We start from the raw sequence: 8,765 nt of genomic DNA, 5'->3' as shown, positions 1-8,765 counted from the left end.
AATATGTTAAAACTTTGATGTGCGGGGGTTCAGAGTAATTGTGAATACTTTCAATTCATTGCTGCAATAACGCCCACTAGTCATGGTTTCTACAATCCAATGTGTGTGTTATGGTGTTATAATATATCTTCAAAACTTTAATTTGACAAAGCTTTCCTTCAAACCTTCTCTTTTAGACATGTCTTACTAACAGACAGACAAACAGACAATCTGTGCAGAATGGGGCAAGGACATGAGACCTCTCAACTCTATTGTTAGAGGTAAAGGTCATTATAAAAGACACATTTTATGATTAGACAAAGAATATTCATTGAGTTTTTTAATTTGCACAAAAAACTTGTTTTTATTTGAATTTGATTACTTTGAAATATCCTTTGTGTATAAACGAGACACATTTGGTTTACTGATTGGTTTACCTTCCTTTTTAACTCAATTAAGATGTGTATGGTGATTTCATACGCACATAGGACAGCTGATCCAATGGTAGGATTGCGCTCACACAGCAGTGCTGTAGATGCAGGCATTTAATACTCCTCAGGTCAACTGTTCTACTCAAAGCACCTTGGATATCCTGCAAAGGAGAAGTAGTGTGATCACCATGTAATGTAGGTAAGTGGAAACACATCTGATTTCCAATTGAAACAAAATGTTTATTGAAAAGGTGGGCGCCACCAGTTCATAAGAATATGAGGTCACAATAAAAGGCCATTCAGCTAAAATAAGCAGTCATTTGACTATTGTATAGTGTGTATCTAGAACTCTCAAACCTGGTCTTGATCACCGCACAGTGCTCTTCTTTTACTGTAAGCCATGGTAAGTGAATTTGTTCATGAACAATGTTTTATGTCAAAAATACTTCCTACTACTTCCTTTAGTACTAGTGTGAGATTTACCTTGAAGTTTCCCTGCTATAGAAGCCTTTAACAACCCATTTTTCAAAACATTTTTTAGTCAAATCCTCCCAGTGTCCTTTTTGGCTTTGTGCACATTAAAACATTAAAACCCTCTAAAATGCTTGCTAGTAACCCTATAAGTGATAAGTCAGTCTGTACCCAGTACTAGTATGTCCACTTTGCCCTTATTTTAATTACAGAAAATGCTTGGTCTATACTCTAATGTGCACTGTGAACTGTGGGATCAAGTGTGTGCCTGTCTAAATCATGTCCAATCAACTGATTTGACCACAGGTGAACTCCAGTGAAGATGCAGAAACATCCAGGATGATCAATGGAAACAGAACTCAATATGCAGTGTCATATTAAAGGCTCTCGAATACTTATGCAAATAAGATATGCAAATAAGACATTTCTGTTTCATATTTTACAGTTGCAAACATTTGAGGAACCAAGAATGTGGCTGGAACATACTGTAACAAAATGTGGGAAAAGTGAAGGGGTCCAAATAATTTCAGAATGCACTGTACACCATTTATCTGCATTAATGTAAGATTCGGGGTGTTTATGAGTGTACTGAATGCTTTGTTTTACACATCACATAATGATGCCCGCAGACACTCATCTTTAACTTCAGGGTATTTACATCCATATCAGGTGATCCATATAGGTCCTGCCTTATTATGCATAGTCGCCCCCGCCCCCCCCATTTTATGGGACCGGAAGTGTTTGGATGGATTGCTTCTCAGCTGTTTCAGATTTGTCAGGCTTATTCCATCGCTTGCTTAGTGCCGGTATAAGAAAGCTTTCCTGCAAAGATCTCCTGGTAAGATTTTTGAAACTTGGTAAACCCAAGACACCAATCTCCAATTCTTAAATTGTGATCCTTGGGTTGCTTATGGCCTCCCTCACCATCTTCATTACATTACATTACATTACATTATTGGCATTTGGCAGACGCTCTTATCCAAGGCGACATACAGTTGATTAGACTAAGCAGGAGACAATCCTCCCCTGGAGCAATGCAGGGTTAAGGGCCTTGCTCAAGGGCCCAACAGCTGTGCGGATCTTATTGTGGCTACACCGGGATTAGAACCACCAACCTTGCGTCTCCCAGTCATTTACCTTAACCACTACGCTACAGGCTGCCCCTAATTTCTTTAGTTTCTTTAGTTCCTTTAGTTCCTTTAGACTATATAGACTATATAAATGGAATAACAGATGGCATGCATTTTTAAATATGGTGTGGGCGGTCTTTAATTTTATGAAACATTCTACAGGTCCTGGAGCATCTGACAAGATGAACACCAGTACGTACCAAGATATTTACATAACAAAATAATGCACACACACTCCCCCCCCCTTTTGATGAAATATTAAGTGTTTATAGAAACATTTTAAAGCTATTTTACTCATGAATAAATTGGTTTCGACTAACATCCTCATAGGCATGGTGAAAGCCCCACAACTGAAGAAACTCATACCTCTATTCACATATTCACATACTGTAGTCCCTGTCGTACCTGCTGACCCTCCTCAGTTCCTCTAGCCACCCAAAGCCCTGCTTTGTTTGCTTCTCTACATGCTCAGGCCAAAATGTATGTGAAACATCTATGTACAGCTACTGCGGGGGTCATCAAGCTGACTTGAGGCAAACTACCTTATTTATTCCTGAATGACTAGTACAATACGTATTGGACCCACCAGCATCGCTGTCCTGTCCCATAAATAAAAAAATCATCCTGAACCCCGTTAGGGCAGCCTATAGCCTCGTGGCTAAGGTGATTGACAGGGACCTGGCAGGTTGGTAGTTCAAGCCCTACTGTAGTCACAAAAAAATCAGTGCAGCTGTTGGGCCCTTGAGCAAAGCCCTTAACCCCACATTGCTCCAGGGGGGATTGGCCCTTGCTTAGTCTAATCAACTGTATGTCGGTTTGGAGAAAAGCGTCAGCTAAATCACTGTATTACATTGGAAAATATTATGGTACAACCACGTCTACTCTCACTCACTGAGCCGACACTTCAGCCGACACTTTGCTCATCATGGATGTTGATTCCGGGGCCATGATTTCCCCATTCCATCACCCCGATTGGTATTCAGTAGCAGGACCCATTTTCTTTTCCAGTACACTGACTTTTTGACACGCGATCCAAAGCATTGAGCTGGACTTTCTTGAACTATAGCCTCACCTTTGTTTTGCACCTGGATTATTATTTTTAATTACCCCAACCACTGCTTACATTTAGCTTAAAGTTAAAAATTCCCATTGCCGGAATTAGGCAGACAATCTCCTCCTTCATCACCTACCTACATACTTGTCCCACACCTCTATCATTAAAGTTTCTCAGTGGCATTCATTTCTTTTCCTAAATGATTTCTGGTTCAGACCACCATATAATTCCCAAAACATTTATTCAACCATTTATAACTTTTGCTCAAAGTTTATTCACATAATCATAGCTTGCATTAATTGCTTGTGACCAGATCAACCCCAACATTGATCAGACCATAGAAGGACTCTTCACCCTGGCATTGGTTTTCTGAGATTACTGGTGAGTTAACTTCCTCCTCTTCCGTTTTAATACATGTTTTGCACTCCTGTACATCATTATCATAGATGATGGGTTTCCATAACACACCCTCTAATTCCTTCAGAATTACCTTCTCGGCCACTTAATAGAATAGCTTGGCAGATGGTTATTTAGCAAGCATACATCATGCTTGGCACTCATGACATCAAAAAAGCACATCATATTATAATTTCTTAAGGGGTCGCCAACACTACCACCTTGTCCTACAGTCAGGTTGGTTTAGAAACCTCCCCCAACAGTTTAGCATATTTAGACATCACCACCCTGTCCCACGACAATCTCAGTCAGGCAGGTTTCAAATTGGCATCTGGACTCCTATACCAAGATGCAATGCATCAATGCTCATAATTCTGTCCAGTATGTTTATGCATTATTAGAAAATTGTACATTAATGATTAGGTAAACCTATAATTTCAATCCAATAAAGTATGTTATCCAGAATAGTGCTGTCTTTCCGGGGTATGGTCTGATTGAACAACCATCTTCAGTGGACATTTACTCTCACCAAGCACTTTATTAGGAACATTTTTACTTTAATACACCTACTTGTTCATGCAATTATCTAATCAGCCAATTGTGTGGCAGCAGTGCAATGCATACAGTCATGTAGATATGGGTCAGGAGCTTCAGTTAATGTTCACATCAACCATCAGAATGGGGAAAAATGCGATCTAAGTTACTTGATGATTGTTAGTGGAAGTTTGAGTATCTCAGACACTGTTGATCTCCTGGGAGTTTTACGCACACTAGTCTCTAGAGTTTGCAAAGAATGGTACAAAAAAAATAAATGACTGGTCAAAGCTGACAGGAAGGTGACAGTAATGCAAATAACCACACATTACAACAGTGGTATGCAGAAGAGCATCTCTGAACACACAATGCATCATAACTCTAAGTGGATAGGTTACAGCAGTAGAAGTCTAAAAAATAAGTCTAATAAATATGACTGTATACACTACTGGTGGTCTAAAATTGCACTCCACAGTGGTGATTATTTGTGTTGAAGTAGTAAGAAAAGATCCTTAAAATCCAGGGCGTACATTTACGTTTTGGGAATTCATTATTAGATATGTTTTTTTTCACCAGGAAAATACTAAGAGAAATAATACAGCAAAAATGTGTTTTTCTGTTTGATGAACCATCAAACTTCCAACATGAAAAAATGCTGAGAAATATTGAACAAACAGCAATCACATGAATGTGTGGTTAAAATATAATGAAGTAGTTTAAATAAAATGTACACTACATCTAAAATGCTTTTGAAGCTTACCCACCCAGTGAAATTTCCAGTGTTAACAGATTTGTGTCCAAGAGGGACCTCATGTACAGCACAGTGTAAGCATTAATTTAACACCAAACATTTTAATGTGTAATATTTAAAAAAACAAGCCCTGATTGGGTTTCTTCCAAATCTTGTTTTCTTCAGTAAATAGCAGTGTAACAGACAGGAATTCTGTTAACTGTGCTAATTGTGTGTAAATTTATTTTTATTTTTGTATTTTTTTTACTGTGCCCCTATTAAATAATGACCACAACATAGCATGAACTGGAAACTGGAGTGAATAGTGCCACTTTTTTGCTAATCCCATTGAGTGGGCGGGATAAACAGGCAGCCCTCATATATATTGTAGTAAACTGGTTATTTTGCATTAGAGTAGATACTGGTCAGTTGAATTACAGAATCTACTCCTAGGACAACTGTCTGTATGATACAAAAGGCAAGTGGGAAATGACCAAGGTAATATACTTTCATTCAATTACAGACATGGAGAAATAAGTGCAATCAAAATATGCAGCAGTCTCATAATCTAATTATAATGTCTTTATTGTTGTACTAGCTTTAGTTAAAAATAGAGAATGCTAAGAATAACCTAATGTGAGAATCTGCAATTGTAGTTATAGTAAATTGAATTTCTTAGACAGGGAAGAATAGCATTCCTATCAAAGTTTTTCATGCAGTTCAATTCAGTGTTTAATAGCATACACCAGAACAAAAGCTACCCATATATATATATGATATTTCTGGGTATGTGAGATTGTAAATGCAGCATATTTTATCAGGATTTATTTCTCTCGAAGACACAACTTCTTGAAGAAAAAACTATTTTGCAAAGTGATTCATGTACCTTTTTAAACTAGTATTCTACTGTGATTCAAAATGACATGTGCATCTCTTCATTGCCTCATAGCAACATATCATAGTATCGAACCGCTTGTTTGCAGTATTATACATTAAAAACTGAAAATCAGTGCCATTGCTGTTTATGACTGCTATCTCTCGAGGTAGAGATACTTTTACTTTTATTTATTTTACTAAACTTCACAGCTTAAATATTGATTGTTGCCAACATGAGAGCAATTGTCATTTAGGTACAAGAATTTCAGCTCAGTCAGATGAGGTACATGCCAGCCAGGATTAAGACAGAATGAAAATTCCTTTATGGGGCCATGGTCCACCACCACACAAAGGCCGAGTGTGTGCTGGCTGGCCGCTGCTTCTGAGTAGCTGCAGCAGCGTTGTCGCTGCGCTTTGATGTTTGCACTCCTCTTAACCCATTAGGCTGCCCTCATCCACTTAACATGAATGATAACTGTGTTCATGGCAGCCAAGGCAGAAACTCATTTAGCTCACCATTTAGACAACCATTCATTCTAAGAATCTATTTTGTCAGATAAATGTGAATGTGCTAACCACAAAAAGTGGTAAGTGGTAAAAAAAATAATTTAAAAAAGTGGTAAATTTATCTGTAGAAAACTGTAAATGAGGAAAGCTTGAATCCTACAAAAGGATCACATATTCACAATTTAGTATTCAAACACAACAAATCTTCACATAAATTGAAGGGGAAATATTCTGTTTGACTTGAAATTGGTAAGAATTACTAAAGGGCTCAATACCTGCAACTGTGGAAACATTACAGGCCAGTTCTTCGAAGTTCTGCAGAAAAACACTAGGACTCGTTTTTGAGAAATGACACACCCATGCTAAATGTAACATATTCTATCAAAAACGCTGTGTGTATTCCAGAAGTGTGAACATTAACAGGAGGGCCATGATGATACGGAAAATGCTCAGGTGTTCTGAACAGACAACACGGTGAAACAGAGACATTCGTATAGCAGCACACGGGTACAACTATATATACTAGGTAAGAGATGTACTTTTATCAATCTATGTGGATGGAACTATGAAGTGTATTACTATTTAACAGTTCAATTACTGCTACTAAACTAGTGAATATTGCAAATTATTTGCTTTCAGTTTTGCTTAAAACAATTTAAAGTAATTGTACAGTGATGTACAAAGTAAATATTATCATTAATCATTCAACCCTTATATAATTGATCATTGTGTTAATTAATGAATTTAAGAACATTGAACATAACATCACAAAATATGGGCACTGGACAATATAAATCAACGATATTGTTTTTTTTTACATCATTACAACTGATGCTTTTACATCGTCTATGCTTTGTTCACATATACCTGAAACAATGGAATACAATGGCCTACTTTAATTACTGAGCTAAGTCATATGTACATATACACAAAGAGGAAGTAATTACCCATTTTTCAGTCTTGCATTTTACTTGTAATTGATTCAGAAAACCACAAAAGTCTTTGCATGGTAATGGTTAGTGTCAAGGTTTGGTATTCAAGGAAACAATCTTCCTACTGAACATGTTAAAGTATAATATCCAAATATGTGACTATTATGTCTTAAAAGGATTAATATCTCTTAGTTTTCAAAGCTAACCTAACTGAAATTTTCCTCAAGTATTGGAGAATATAGGACAGAAATATAGATAGATTACTAGATGTTGATTGATAAACTTCCCCCATTTGAGGGGAAGTTTATTAATCAACAACTCAGAAATATTTTACGTGACCTTGATACTTTTCATTTTCAATGGCACAGGGGTTTTATCAGTAAGCTACAAACTAACAATACTGTATATGCACCAATTATTTCATGTTGGTCTTTGAAGTACAGAAGACAAAAACATTCTCATCATAGGATACTGTCACAATAAAACAGCTAAAACTATTTGACTAAGATTGCCACTTATTTTAATTGCAATATTTTAATAATAAATATGTGAATGATGATCTGACCATTAATGTGCTAATGGTCCATCAATTTCCACAGAAATTATACAGTCTGCTTTAAACATTTTTGCATATATGTCTGCTTTCCAAAAGAAGCAGCATAATAACCTGTTCATAACTATTCAATTTAAAAAATAAATAAATAAATACCGTATTGAATTCTCACAAATTGTAGGGTGAAAGGTCAAAAGAATGTAGGTAAGCCTTTGACCATGAAAAAAAAACCCATGAAAAGTGCTATTTAGACAGATACATCAGAATCTACTGTAAATAGGTTCATCAATATAAATACAGTATACATGCAGCAGTATTTAAACATGAGAGTGCTATGCTGTATCACTATATCACTATATCATATGTATTCTATATCACTCTATTCTGAGTGCCTGGTTATGCTTGGATCTTCCAGGCTGTGGTAAAGGACATGTAGGCTAATGTCTTTTGCATTATCATCACAAAACTTTGATACATTCGTCAGAGTCAAGAAATGAATTCACTATCACTTCTTCCCACATATGTGGCTCTATCTGCAGCGTTATGGAAATTCATCTGAGAAATCAGGTTGAGTGCATCAGCAGTCTTCTTCACAGGATCCTGTGTTGTTAAAAGTGCTTGATCACCAAAGTTTGAAGGAACATGTTTTGCCTCTCATATGTTTCTGTCTGGATGTAATTAACATATAGGTCATTTCCGTCACAACTTTATTTGCATAGCTACAGCTGATGCACCCGCATGGAAGAACGTGGAGGACCAACTGGAAAGGCGACCAGACTAGACTTGACGCTATATTTTTGCATGTTTTCATATTTTCTCATTGTGACACATAATGGATTTATAACTGAATAATAGATGGGTGTTTCAAGATTCAAAATCTGTGCTTAACTCATTTTTGACCGAAATCTGATCTGAGCCAGTTTTTTAAGTATTCTGTAAAATTGAGAACTGCGCAATGATACCCCATTTGCCACACCTAGTATAATTAGCTATAACTTACCTATTGTGATTTATATTGATGAAAAAATACACACTATGCCACATGAATCAAATGTATAAGTATGCAATGCCTTAGGTTGTCTCTGAAACATTCAATTAGAAATGGCAGGGAGTGTGGCTTTAGAGTTAGCTTTGAAGTGTAGAACATGATTGTCTAAAACAGTATTCATTTA

Source organism: Conger conger, chromosome 7 (assembly GCF_963514075.1).
Source record: "Conger conger chromosome 7, fConCon1.1, whole genome shotgun sequence".
NCBI classification, from domain to species: domain Eukaryota; kingdom Metazoa; phylum Chordata; class Actinopteri; order Anguilliformes; family Congridae; genus Conger; species Conger conger.
This window is presented reverse-complemented; position numbering follows the sequence as displayed.